The following is a 15305-nucleotide window of genomic DNA, read 5'->3' as shown; positions in this document are numbered from 1 at the left end:
TAAAATGTGCAATAAATATGAATTGTAAGGTGTATACTTTAAAAAAGTAGTATTTGGCTTTTCCTTTAAACAAATAGTAATTCTGAAAATACCATATAAGGTGTAAACTATTAATATTAATAATTGAATAGATAATTATAGTTTAATATTGAGATCGTTTGAGATACAGTGGGTTAATCTCCTGTGAGTTTACAAATGTTCATACGTTTTTATTCCACATCATTTCATTTGTTCATTTTTCAGTTTTTTCACAATATGTTTACTTATTCAGACCATAAATATTTCCTCTCTCTCTCTGCTGGTAGTACAAACAATACAGACTGTGTTTTTTTATGGCGGTCAGTACTGCTGAATGTGACTCTGGGAGAGCAAAGACGGACCGCTACAGGAGCTTTCTGTCACTCTCACACAAATACTACAGTGTTCAGGGCTGTTCCTGATATTAACATGCCAATTACATAGTTATTACCATGTAGTAACAGTGTAGTTACTGTTTGTAATAAATTTGCTGGAATTGCAGCAGCTGTTAATATGATCATATTTCAATTAAGAAGATGCCTCGGGCTGAGGGGGAGCCACATTGCTGCATGCAGTCTGCAGCAGAGCGACTCCTGTTTCATATCAGAATGGAAAGAGAGAGAGAGAAAGTATAGGAATTAATGTTTTCCTCGTCGCTGATGGAATGAAGCTTTGCGTCGGAGCGCCCTTGTTCTTTTAATTACTTCCTCCTGGTTTACAGCTCCAGTGAATTTTAATTATCCAACATGCTAATTTTTGGGAAGAACATCCATTTGCTATCAGGGCGTTTGGGGAGAGTTGGACATAACTGCACTTGGAAGAAAACAACGTTCGTCTCTGGGTGATTTTGCTGCCGTTCCTGGTGTTGGGAAACGTTGAGCTCTTCCGACAACTCTCGTGTGATGGGAAAAATGTCATACGGCAAACATCCTACTGAGAAAATGCCTTCGGCTCAGCTAAAAGAAAAAATTACAGCCCATAATAATACGTCCATCTGTGATACTCAGCTATACTGTGATATGCTATAATTATGTTTGCAGGACATTAAAACATGTCGTTCTGCTTCCTTCGCTCTGTTTTTCTGCAGTGGGAGCATGTTTCCAGATAAGGTTGACTGTTATTGGGGTTTAAATGCTAGCAGATGTCGCTTTAATTGATTGAAACAAATTACCAACGCATTGATCCTCGGTTCGAGTGTTCCGTACGAGTGGCACTGAACTGAGGTGTGTGTGTGTGTGTGTGTGTGTGTGTGTGGGCCGTGAAGGAACTGTTCCGGTTCACGGAGGCGCAGAGCTTTGCATACGCTGACGCAGGACATTGGCATGTAAAAAAGATTTTAAAGCTTGATAGGTTTATTCAAACTTTTGTTCATAGTCAGTTGCACCTGAATAAGGACCTTCATAATTGGTTAAATAGTTTTAAATTGCTGCAAATAATATTTACTGAGACTCTGTCACTGCTCAAATTTTGTGATCAAGTTGGTGAGTTTCCTGTGTTTTAGAAGCACTACTTCACTGCTGAAGTACTCAAAGTCAGTCCTGTTGCAGATAGGATGCTGCTTCACAAGGCAGTAGGCAGCGAGGCAGCTTGCTAAGTTTTCTAAGAGAGGGCACTGACACCGTGACACACGCAAGAGGATTGACAGCTTGACGGGGCTCAGCGGCAGCACAGGATATGGAGGTGGGCTGAAGGGGCAGAAGATTTGGATCAAACACTGATTTGATCCTGCCACTCTCTCCTGAGACGAGACCTTTGACCCCTGCTCCACCTCAGAATACCCAATGCTGCTGATTTACAGACTAAAATATGCTCTTTAAAGTGTCAACACAGACACTCACTTTAATATTAAATTGAGGTACAGTTTAATAAGCATTGATAAATTAAGTGTGATTAAAGAGCACAGATTTATTTCGTCTTTTTGTTGGAAACTAACTTCCAACACTCACCCGAACAGGGATGGATGGACTGGGAGAAAACCATTTTTAACCATCATTAGGTCGCCTATTTAGGCCTTCAGAGTTTCTTTAGCCGAGAATGAATGTCATTTAAAATGTGTGTTACAGGTCAAATTAATTAAGTCAGTTAAATCATAAAACAAATGCAATCAAAGCCAGCCTTAAAGTTTATGGGTTTCCATGTTTTCATTGTAAATATTTTATTATTTGACCACCTATTTAGGCACTGATTTAACATCATTAATCGTTGCATTTTCAATGTAAAAAAAAAAAAAAACAACCTACAGTATTTTAGACAAAACATCCAATATACACTACTGTTCAAAGGTTTAGGGTCAATTAATTTAAAGAAATTAATCATTTTATTCAGCAAGGACACATGAAATGTATCAAAGTGATGGTAAAGACATTTATAATGTTTTAAAAGAAGTTAATTTTGAACTTCAAAAAATCCTGAAAAAAAATTGTATTAAGGTTTCCACAAATATTATTAAGCAGCACAACTGTTTTCGACAGCAATAAGAAATAATAAGAAAGGTTGGAGTAATGGCTGCTGAATCAGTTTAATTTAAATCAAATAAATGCAAGACTTTCAAAAACATTACAAAATCTAGTAACACTTTACTTAAAGCCTTTATAGTATAACGTGTCATAAAAGTATTTTTATATTAATTATGCCTTGTTAATGCACTTTATAATGCATTGTTTGATCTCATGAATAATCATAAGCACAGTTAGGCACAGTCTTATGCATGTCTATTCATTGTTACAGGAAAGTACAATCAGTGCTTTAAAAACACATGACAAACAACCAGTTTCAAATGTAACGAGGAATCTGCAAATAATATTATAATGCATTTTAACTTTAGTTATGATTACTTATGAAAATACATCATGGGTTAGGGTTAGGGTTAGGGTTAGGTTTCACAGACAAGGCTTGGATTAAGCCCGGATTAGGCCTTAGTTCAGTTAGGACATTTAAGTAGCTTTTATAAACGCGCTTTAGAAAAAAAAAAAACATTACTGGGTTGCATTATGAGACAAAACAATAAAATACGTCAATCTTTAAATATGTCTGTGAAACTGGCTTGAATAGCTTTATAATGCATTATACTTAAAGGCTTTAAAGGGATAGTTCACCCAAAAATGAAAATGATCCTGTAATTTACTCTCCCTCAATCCAGTCTAGGTGTATATGACTTTCTTCTTTCTGATGAACACAATCAGAGTTATGTTAAAAACATATCCTGGCTCTTCCCAGCTTTGTAATGGGTTTGAATGGCGCACAAGTTTTTGAAGTTCCCAAAAGCACATCCATCCATCAACAAACTCAAGCTCCTCTTCTCTTATACCAAAATCATTTCTCTTTAAAATTTCTCATTTTAGACTTCTAATTCATGACCGGTGTTTAGTTTTGCTCTCTCCTCTGAGCTTCAGCATTCATCAATACATCAAAGTATGAGGAAAATATTATGCATTTTTAAATATGAGAGAAGTATGAAACACTTGAGGTATTTATCTGACAAAATTATTTGGCAGAAAATGGCAAACTACAGCTACAGATTTTATGTTACGCAAAAAAAATGCATATAAAAAAAAAAGCTCAGAGGAAAAAGCATAATCAGTTATTAATATTTCAGTGGGTCTCTCTTGTTTTTGCATGTGTTCATAATTTCTTTGCATGACAGCCTGGCCTAAAATTATGTATGCACAATTTGGCAAGTTTCAAATAAAACAAAACAATTGATTCAAAGCATAACTATGCAATATGCGTACAAAATAATACATCAATTTTCCTATGCCAGACATCGCTTTTGCCCACTGTTGTATGCCGTATGTGAATGTTATCTGCATATATATATGTGAGTCAGGGGTTATACGCTGTGTGTTGTGATGGTCCCAGTACACTCCTACACTCAGTGTCCATCAGAAATGCTGTCTGTATGCTGCTGATTTAAACCCTCTGGAAAGCAAAGAAGCGTCACATCCTGTGCTACGGTTTCCTTTCGTGACGTGTCAGTACTGAGCCCAACCCTTCAGCACACTTGTGTTAGGAAGACTAATAATGTTATGCTCTGTAACCTGCCTCCTTATTGCCCACCTTGATAAACCGCCCTTGATTTATCTGCCTCCTCGCGTCACTCCTCGGCTGCGCTGCACTTAATCACCGCTCTCGACCTGACACCATCACTCAACGTATTTTTCATAATCTCACAAATCAGACACCGATTTATGATTTAACAAATCCCCAAACCTCCCCGGAAATATTTCTTTTTATCTCCACCATTATTGCTTCTCTGCTCGGCACACGTGACAAGTGATTCATTCTCAGAAATTATTTGATCACATGGTGCAATTACCCGTATACAGGACATATGATTTACCGCTCATTACACTCGAGCCAATTTGTGAATGTTTTTCTAGTGGGATATTACTGCTTGTAGATCAATTGTGATATCATTATACGCTACCCTTTATATTTAATGACTTGATTTCATTTGACATCTCTGAGGTATTTTAGCTTGGCTTTGTGGCTTATTGGTTAGCATGCTCTAGGTTTTATTATAACTTATTTCTATTTTAATATTTTAAAATGTAATTTATTCCTGTGATGGCAAAGCTGAATGTTCAGCATCATTACTCCAGTCTTCAGTGTCTCCAGTTTTCCACAAATACACTGATATATATATGTATATATAAGTGAGTAAACCCTATCCTGTAATTGTTCTGCTTTCATCATCATTTACTTTCCTTTACCTTTTTAAACGGAAGTGGCAAAATTATCCATTTAAAGCATTAAACTAATATTTCCCCTAATAACTTATTAGCTGGTCTAAATATGCTTTTTAATATTTTATACTTTGAGAATTATGTTAGTATAAAAACTATATGTTTGCAATTTTTTAACATGTATCCTTATTATTGTGATATCCTCTACTACGCCGTGGCCATGTCTACAGTATGTGATGCGTTTATTTCTTCCATGTAAATCTTAAAATGAAAACTACCCCATGATTTACCCACCCTCAAGCCATAGGTGTATATGACTTTCTTCTTTCAGCCGAACACAATCAGAGTTATATTAAAAATATCTGGCTTGTCCAAGCTTAATAATGGGAGTGAATGGAGGATGAGTTTTTGAAGCCCAAAAAAGTGCATTCATCGATCATAAAATGAGGTTTAATAAAGGCCTTCTGAAGCGGATAGATGCGTTTGTGCAAGACAAATATCATTATTGTTATTGTGTACTATGTCGCGGAAGTTACCGCTTTTTGGACACTAGTTGAATGCGCGGAAGATGGGGGGTTAATAAATGTTTTTTTTTTAAAACTCATCCTCTATTTACTCCCATTATGAAGCTTGGATGAGGCAGGATATTTTTAATATCTTTAATTATTACATTAAATATATTTAATATATTATTTAACTCTGATGATTTGGCTGAAAGAAGATTGAGGGTGAGTAAATCATGGGATAATTTTCATTTTTGGGTGAACAATGCAATTGGTGATCAGACATTTTGTCATTCACTTGCTTTCTATTTTGTCGAGTGTTTGTGGCCCTACAACACATCGGTCCCGAATCACACTCTTCATAACTGTACATTAAACATCAAATGTCTTTGGCTGTGATTGTGTTACACACGTGGACAGACAAACAGCTTGTCGGAAATCTAGTTTGGACGGTGTTCGGCCGGATTTGTCCTGTATGTAAGCTGGGGCTCGGAAGTGTGTGGGGATTCTAGTGGGCCCCTTGGCCCCTACAGTCCCCTCAGTGCTGGGCTTTGGCTGTCTCAGCTCACTGGCTCAGTCAGCATTGTTGCATATTTAATGTCCTGATGAACGCTTCCACCTGCTGACACAGGAAAAGTGACAGAACAATACACCTCCCAACCCCCTCCATCCCTCCGTCCAGCAGCTTCACAGCCCGTCTGCCCGGAACATCGCCATCATCAATCCAGCCTCCCTCTCTCTCTCATATACATGCTATTTCACATCCACACACTTCACAGCCTGACCTATCTTCTGTCTATCCCATGAATCTCCTCCTGTGATTCACTCGTTTATGTACATACTGTCCATTCTCTCATCTCGGTCACTCGTTCTCTCTCTCCAGTCATCCCATGGGAGGCTTATCCCACTTTCATTTGCTCTCTCTCCTTCCTTCGACCATTCTTTTTCGGATTTGTAACGTCTCGCTTTACTTTCTCACCCACCGAAGGCCTTAAGCCACTAATGCATAGCGACCGTTATAACTTTTTATAGATGTCCTGCCTACTCTTTTAGAAATACATCTTCAACGTCTCCTTTTCCGATCATTCCCAGACTCTCGTCCACACACACACACACACACACTCATCAGATCGAGACAGGCCCTGCTTAGCTTGGTATTGGTGTATCCAGCACATCCTCTGATGGGATTGTTGGTCTCAGTGGATTTGCTTTACCGGGTTCTGACCACCTCTGACCATCTCACAGCTTCCCGTAACGCAGTCCACAGACATCAAGTCTCGACTGCTACAGGCTGAGTGAATATTCCCCAGCAGTGCTTAAACACACACGCTCGCTCGACACAAAAGCTGGACAGCTGGGCCTGTCTATCCAAAAGTTCATCTATGTACTTAGTCCCTCTGTGAGTACAGAGACTCTGTTGAGATAAAACATATACATTTATTAATGAAGCGTCAAGACTGCCAGAAGCTAAGAGGACAAAATAGTGTGTCCATTTTAAGTGAAAGTGCCTGTCTAACCCTCTCAAATTATATCCATGTTCTTTGATACATATATATATATATATATATATATATATATATATATATATATATATATGTATGTAAGTAACCCTGGACCACAAAACCATTCTAAAATTCTAATTAAATAATCTTTCCATTGATGTATGGTTTGTTAGGACAGGACAATATTTGGTCGAGACACAACTGTTTGACAATCTGGAATCTGAGGGTGCAAAAAAATCAAAATATTGAGAAAATCGCCTTTAAAGTTGTCCAAATGAAGTCCTCAGCAATGCATAACCACTCACAAAAATACATTTTTGATATATTTATGGTAGGAAATTTACAAAATATCTTCATGGAACATGATCTTTACTTAATATCCCAATGATTTTTGGCATAAAAGAAAAATCGATAATTTTGACCCATACAATGTATTGTTGGCGATTGCTACAAATATACCTGTGCGACTTATGACTGGTTTTGTGCTCCAGGGTCATACATAAGTATAAAATAATGTGAACATTTTTAAAAAAAATGTTTTTTACTTGTATTATTTTATTGGTCATAAAGGATTAGTTTATTTGAGTATAGTACCAAATTAAGGCATCAAAAATATAGAAATATTTAAAAAATCTATTATTTAATACTTAAAATTATATATTTTTATTTAATGTAATATTGATAATATATTTTTAATGATATATATATATATATATATATATATATATATATATATATATATATATATATATATATTATTATTATTATTTTTTTTTTTTCTTTGTCCAAAACATTTAGTTTGTTATATTGTATAAAATATATTTTACATATAAAATCATTATTTATTCACTATAGTACCAATTTAAAGCATCAAAAATGGCTGTTTAATCAACGCAATATGACGTTACTTTTTATGTTGCGTGGCTTTTTTTTTTTTTTTCGTAGACCATTTTTTTCCCCAAATAACTCTGTAAATATACATTTTCAGAAGGTAAATACCAGATTTCAGTCACACTTTTTGCTTTGCAGGATTTACCCAGGCACAGATGCGTATTAAGGTTAAGACCGGTTGTTTGTACCGTAACATTACGTCTCCTGTAGAAACACTGTAAAATCTGTGAATATCCTTTCCAGCTGACTGAAGTGGATAGCTTGACTATGACTTCACTGGCCAATCTGTTCCCAGTGAAGAGCAGAGGTCATCAAAACCAATTGTGTCAAAACTGGGACGATCGAGTTTAGCAGGAACCACAGATGTGAATGTTCAACAGTCAAAGCAACTGGACTTTGTTATAAATTATTTTGAAGACTCGTCACCCCAGCGGCTTCATCAGTATCACTCTGATGCTATGTGAAAGCTCTCTCTCTCTCTCTCTCTCTCTCTTCTTCACTGTCTCTCTCTTCCTCCCTGATTTTATTCATTAGTAAGCATTTGTTCACTGCACCATCTGAACTGCTGTCTGTGTGTTTTCAACGTGAGGCGACCAGTTTGATTACTCCATAGAAACCCAAGCGCTTTTGCGACCCATGCATCGCATCGCCCCGTGCATCATTAGTTAATTTAACACATAGTCACTGTCAGGCCAAGATTAGTCTTTTGCAGCTCCATATAGGACAGTTTTCAGTTTGCATTTTACATCCTAGCGCTTAAACACACCTACGCTATTCACGCAACAAATTTACCGTCCAAACCTATTGAAAAAACACTGGTCCTTGTAGTTATTCAGTAATTCCTCAAGAGCGTGTGTATGTGTGTGCGTTCCTCAGCCCCGTTTTTCTCTCACCTGGGATACATACTTCTTTACATTCCATAGCTGCTCTTGTTCATATGGGCATATAAAGAAGTATGTCTACCAAGCAGGATATGTGGGCACATGGAAGGATGTACATATATAATATTCCACAAATATAAGCCTCTAAGGGCCAAACCACAGAGGTAGTGAACATCAATTACACGCAGTCCGGTTATGTCCTTTACACTTTTGAAACTTTACGTCCAATTTGCGTACAAATGTCACAGGACGGCACAGCTAATTTTGTGCCACACGGGCGTAGTGTAGTTTTTTATGCCAATTATATCCTGGAAATTGCATGGTCCTGTGACTTTACAGGTCAGGTCACTAACGCTGAGGGTTTTTACACGTCATTTCACTTCAATAAGCCAGCTGAAGTCTGTAAAAATAACATCAGGAAGAGCTCTCTCCGTTTTGACAAATACAAATCTCAGGAAATGCATTTACACCTCCTTTCATAGATTCACCCAATTCTTCTTCTTTCCTCTTCACCCTGCAAAAACTGCATTGCTGTACACACACCCACACACACCCACACCAGGCAGCATGTGCTAGTTTTACTGGAAGAGCAGTTTTTCACTTAGTCTACGCAGAGCGCAGCCACACACGATTCACCTTGACTGTCAGCCTGAGAGGTGCAGCTGCAGCGAGAGCAGAGGAAGAGAGAGAGAGAGAGAGGGATAGAGAGAGATTTGGTGCTTACCTAGTGGGTAGCTGTCAGGTAGATTCCCCCAGCTTCAGTTGGGCCAATGCACCACAAGGAAGAATGAAACAATAAAGGGCAAACAGGAAGAAGTGCTCTAGCTTTTCCTCTCTCAGTGTCCCAGGTGCTGCCTCTGCAGTCTCTCTCTCTCTCTCTGTTCTGCTATCTGACTCTATTTCTCTCTACCTCACATTCTCTCATTCTATCTTACACTCTTTCTGTTCCCTCCCTCCCCCTCTCTGCCCCATCTCTCTCTCTCTCTCTCACAAGCGTGTAGTGAGAAAGTTTAGGTCTAGCGGAGGGCTGCTGTGTACCCTGATCTTCTGATGTCTGGAAATGAATGGGGAATAAATGTGCCTGACCTGCCCTCTCTACATCTCTCCTGTCCAGCTCTCTCTCTCTCTCTCTCTCTCTCTCATCATCCATAATGCACAGCCTATAGAGCCAGTACACTCCTCCTCCTAATTCACTCTCTACCTCCACCCCTCCCTCTCTCTCTTCCTGACCCCTGACACATTCAAGCACAAACCATGTCTCTCTCCATTCACTTTTTGTTTAAAGCACTTTATTGACGTGGCTAATATATAATCCTGTGTATTGCTTAGCTACAGTAGTTTCAGTTTAGATTGGGTGTGATGGAAAAAGTGCATGCCGTGTAACGATGTACACTAAAAACATTGTCTGTAAGGGTGCGACGGTTACAACACCCTCAACGGACGCCTGGTGTAGCCTTTCCACGGAAATGTTTTTGCACTATATCTACCCCTAAAGGATATCTATTACACCTTTAGGTACTTCATTTATGCACATTGTTTTTCTAACAGTGTACTTCACTTGAAAAACAACGATTTTTGCTCTCTGTTCTTAAACTGTGATATTAATCTATGACAAGTGTGTTTATGTAAACCACATGTAACTTTTTGACATTTATGTGTGCATCAAGGCATGCATTTAATATAATTAAGTCATATTAATATAATTTAAATTCTAAAAAAGAAAAAAAATGTGGGGGAAAATGCAAGAAAAATATGTTATGGATATGGTTAAGGGTAGTAATTATAATTATTATTATTTTTAAAAAAATAGATCAACCTCAAATTTGGAACACAACTTGTTTAAATTTATGGCTTTAATTTTCTCAGAGTTTTAGAGTAAAACATGTTTTGGAGGATATTTATTTCATATCAAATTTAAGGTAACACTTTAGTTTAGCGTCCAATTCTCACTATTAAATTGTTACTTATTAGCATGCATATTAGGATATTGGCTGTTTATTGTACTTATAAAGTACATATCAATGCCTTATTCTGCATGACCAGCTGTAATTAGCAGTAATTAGGAGTTTATTGAGGCAAAATCATAATTAATAGTTAGTTAATAGTGTGAATTGGACCCTTATCTAAAGTGTGACCAAATTTAAAACAGTATTTTTATGCATTTTGTATGATAATAAACTTAAACTTCTATAACTTTTTTTAGTTTCACTTTAACTTTGTCTTCTTTAAAAGAGACCAAACTTTAGTCTGTGCTCCAAAACATTCAAGTTTAAGTTGGAAATTTAATTTTCAGGTCTATGCTCAAAAAGTGATTAACAGATGATAAATGGATCATAACTATTCCATAGATATAATTTAGTACCATAAAGTCCCTAAAAACACAAAATATAAAATAAAATACATGGAACTAAAATATAGTAGGCCTACATTCATTTCATTGAGGAAAAAAAAAAAAGGTCATGTCTATATCTATGGCATGTCCTTATATACAGGGAAGTGTGCGTGCGCGCGCGTGTGTGTGTGTGTGTGTGTGTGTGTGTGTGTGCGTGTGTTGGGCACGCTTCTTTCACCTGAAAACCCCCTTTGCTCTCCATCCTACTCTGATCAATACCAATTTATAAGCAAATGCTGCTCAGCTGACTCTCTCCTTTAATGAATTAGACCATCGCTGATGTCACTCCACTAATGAAGCCCTTCTCAGGAGTGTTAAGCAAATCTGCAGAGGGTTAGTTTGCATATGCCTGTGTGTGATAGAGAGTATTTAAGAGGAAAGGGGTTTTACCAGTCCGTCCTGTGTAAAAAAAAAAAAATGAGCGAGACTCTAAGAATATATGATGGCTGCAGTTGTACTCAATGAGCATGTGTGTGAGAGAGAGAGAGAGATAGTGTGAATGATATGTGACTGATAATTACAGCAGAGGGCAGTCAGAGGAGGAACAGACCACATCTCTGATTCAATGCCACCCTGTGGTTTATAACACCATACGGCTGAATCTTTTCTGGTACGAGCGTTAATTACTTCTGATCATAGATAAGCAAAAGTGAATAAATATGAATAGTTACAATACAAAAAGCAAGAAAGATTGTGGGGGAGTGATCCGATGCTATCTTAAACACACTAGCCTACATGCTGCATGTGCTGTAGATGAGAATTCAAAGGCGCACTGCGAGTCATAGCGCGCATACAGAGCAGGACATATTTATGCATGTGATCTCCCATCACACTCCACATGTCCCACAATCCAACACTGTCTGTGTTATGCTCACACATAGTCATCTCAATGTGACCACAACATGCTGCTTGAGCACTGACAGGACATTTGTGTTGTCATTGGACCGGGAGCATTTTCAAACGGAAATGTTGACAATACACTCTGAAAAATGCTGGGTTGAAAATGTTAAACTCAGCGATTGGATTGTTTTAACCCAGCGGTTGGGTTAAGTGTTTGCTCAACCTGCTGGGTAGTTTTATTTAACTCAACTATTGTTTAAAAATATCTATATGTCTGATTTAAAATCAACCCAAAACATGTTGTAAATTAAAAATCACACATAATTGCTAGAGGCAACAATAATAATCAAAAGGTGAACATTTATTAATAAGCAACTTAATAAATGTTTATTATTCATTAAACTTATTAATGTTCATTTATTAAGCATATTAATAAATATTCATTTCTAACATATTTTGGGTTCATTTTAAGCAAGAAATACAGTCATTTTTAAACAATAGTTGAGTTAAATAAAACTAACAAACATTTAACCCAACTGCTGGGTTAAAACACCCATTTGCTGGGTTGTTTTTAACCCAGCATTTTTAGAGGCGACCCTTATTTTAATAGGAGAAACAGAACTAATGATCAACAAAGTCTTGCTATTTTTTTTTAGAGCATTTGTTCTTATCCATTACGTACAATTCAGTTCATTGCAGTTTAGTTTGATTCAGTTTACACTGTTAAAATCTTCAATCATTCTAATGCACTTTGACTTTTATAATCTAGTAAAGAGACCTACATCTGTTTCATTTAAGAATTGTTTTTATCCATTACATATGATTTAATTCAGTAGTGTAGTTCAGTTCGGTTTAAATTAATCTGGAGCAAGCATTTAAATTCAGTTCATTTAATTTGCACTGAATTTGAATTAGTTTAGAGCATTTGCTCTTATGCATCAGGCACAATTCAGATAACATTCCATTGAGTTTCATTTTAGACAATTAAACAATTGTGATTAATAGGAGACAATACATTTTTAGACAATTTAATGCAATTAAAATGTAGTAATTGATTTAGTTTTAGAACATTTGTTGTTTTACATTTAAGTACAAGTTCAGTTCAATTTAGACTAAATTGGGCCACATAAGTAGTAACAAAGTCTTGGTAATGCACTTAGACAATTTGTTTGGAAATCCATTTTCAGTCCGGGTGCATTGCTAGAGGCAGCCGTTGGTTGCTAACGGCTAATAGCTGAGTAAATCGTGGCTCTTCTTTCTGCATCAGCACTGCTCTCCGAGTAATTAAACTAAAAGTCCTCATCATAAATCAAACCCACTCCTCCTGTTTTCACCCACCTCTGTCATCATCCCTTCCTTATAGGATATCAGACTGTGGTTTTTGTAAATCGACCCCTGTGACCCCACACCAACACACAGAGTCATGGCCGGCTCCTCACACAAGTCGTCGCCCCAGCAGCTCAACGCCATAGATAGCAGCATTACCGGGAAATAGGCTCGTACGCCAATCAACACGCACACACAGAAGCAGGTGTACCATTCCTGCGTCTAACTGAACATCCAGTGCTTCACAAGGCTCTGACCACCAGCAACAGCTGCTGCCATCCTGATGTCACCTGATCTATCCTCGCTCCTGTCCGCTCCACATTTAAACATGACTGACAGCCCAGGGGCTAATGCCTGTCCTCGAGCCATCAAAGTAAAATTAGAAAAAGAGAAGTAAGCATCTCCCCGGACCACCGCACGGCTAAATATCAGTGTCAGGGGCCGGCAGCAGTGGATGCGCTACTTTTAAAAGTCTTCTCAAGAAAGAAATGCAAAATAGATGGAGTGTAAAAATACAGTTCAGTGTAAGTCATTAAACGAAGAACGAAGTTGCTAAGGTCGCAGCGTGATGCAGTGAGGAGTTGCTAGCTTTGCATGCTAACTCTGCTGCTAAAACTACTTTGACAGGAGCCGGATGGCTGCACATGCCGCCTATGATTGTTCCCCTTTCATCCTCATGCACGCACTGACATATCAAGAGAAATGCAGACAGGCTGAAACGTGGTGGAACACACTTACGGTACGCGCATGTATGTGTACACGCATCATATTTACTCATAAACACACACACATACTCACCAGGGAGAGGCAGCTTGTGTGTGCAGCCAAGAGGCAGGGGGAGCGTCCGTTCCCAAGCAGCTGATTCAGCGTTTGAGAATTTGAGGATGAGAGGAAAGAGAGAGAGGGTGGAGGGGTGGACAGATGAGAAAGAGATGGGGATGAAAAGAAATGCAGAGCGTTGCTGTCAATACTGGAGTGTTCTTGGCTCTTTGCGGCGCAAAAGAAGAGCGAATTACCAAAAAATATCGGACGGAAGTCACCGGGTCGGATAAAACGGTCCCAAAGACCTACGTTTATCTCGGTAACACCTCCCCACCTGTCCTGAGAGAGCTACGTATAGAACTACGCCCCAGTATCGGCTGAAACAGGAGTAGGAGAAAGTATGGACAGTATGCTGACACTTTTAAATGAGAGATAGACTGCCAGAGAGAGAGAGAGAAAAGGAAGTCAATGTGAGTTAAAGAGCGAAAGATCAGAGGATTTGTTAAACAGAAGTCAGAAAAAAGCTTGCTTTCTTTTTTTTTCTCGTTTTTATCCCTTACTGTATATTCCATCCTGCCAGACAATTCTGTCCATACTCTGTCCAATAAACGTCCTTGTCCATTCACATGAGAAACGGCAGCCATTAAGGGCAAAAATGACGTCACCGTCCGATACACGTCCACGTCACTAAAAAAACCAAAACAAATGTTAGCTTAAAAAAAAATAGTCATAAAGTTGACTTTGAGCATATTTTATGGCGAACGTGTGAACGGGACAGACGGGAAGTGTGCAGAGGGGCTGGTCGGAGGAGCCTCCCACTGCTCCAAAGCTTTTATACCCCGAGGGTCAAGGCAAAGAGGAGCCCCCCTGGCCCTGCACCCACTCCCCGACTCTGCCTGGCCTTATTTAGTGAAGCAGGGTAAAAAATAGCCCCTCAAGTGCTGCTGGCTTGTTCTGATCTGCAGGGGGCGGGGCCTTACTGGGGGAGGGGTTAATTTCCAAATGAGAATTGCGTATCTTCTTCTGTCACTCGAACAACTCCTTACCTTTTATTCTTTTCTTACCTCCCCCCCCCCACATCTGCTAATATAATTCAATCCCCACCCTGTCCTTCCGTCAGCACACCTTTAAATCCCTCATGCCGCCTGCCCTCACCTCCAGGCTTTCAGCTCAGCCTCTGGAGGTATTTTTAGGCAGGCCAAATAAAGAGGTGCGTTCAGTTCCTGCCATGCCCTACCCTGCACCACCCAGTAGTTCGGCGACTCTGTGCACTCTGCTATCTATGGTCAGAGCCACTGAGATTGAAGACAGAGCCGCAGACGTAAAGAGAGTCACTGCAGTGCTTTTGTGCATCGGATTGACTGAATGGAATTCTTGTTATCGGAGTCAAATTGAGTCACAGAACCCAGCAATAGTCATTTCCCCCACTGAACCTTGTTTGTGTGTTTATTAATTTAGCCATTGAATAATTGATTGATGCAGTGTTTAATTGTTTGCACAGTGAT

At 38.5% G+C, this 15305-nt stretch overlaps 1 long non-coding RNA gene across 1 annotated transcript in view; it reads right to left on the bottom strand.

Annotated features, from left to right (window-relative positions):
* Positions 1 to 14739, bottom strand: part of LOC125259737 — a 28944-nt gene extending 14205 nt beyond the window's left edge. Inside the window, exon 1 of the long non-coding RNA XR_007182902.1 lies at positions 13837 to 14739. This is a non-coding gene — a long non-coding RNA (uncharacterized LOC125259737). The remainder of the gene's footprint in view (positions 1 to 13836) is intronic.
* Between the last annotated feature and the right edge of the window lie 566 nt (positions 14740 to 15305).

Source organism: Megalobrama amblycephala, linkage group LG24 (assembly GCF_018812025.1).
Source record: "Megalobrama amblycephala isolate DHTTF-2021 linkage group LG24, ASM1881202v1, whole genome shotgun sequence".
Lineage (NCBI taxonomy): Eukaryota > Metazoa > Chordata > Actinopteri > Cypriniformes > Xenocyprididae > Megalobrama > Megalobrama amblycephala.
The sequence above is the reverse complement of the archived record's forward strand: the minus strand, read 5'-3'. Positions and strand labels throughout refer to the sequence as shown.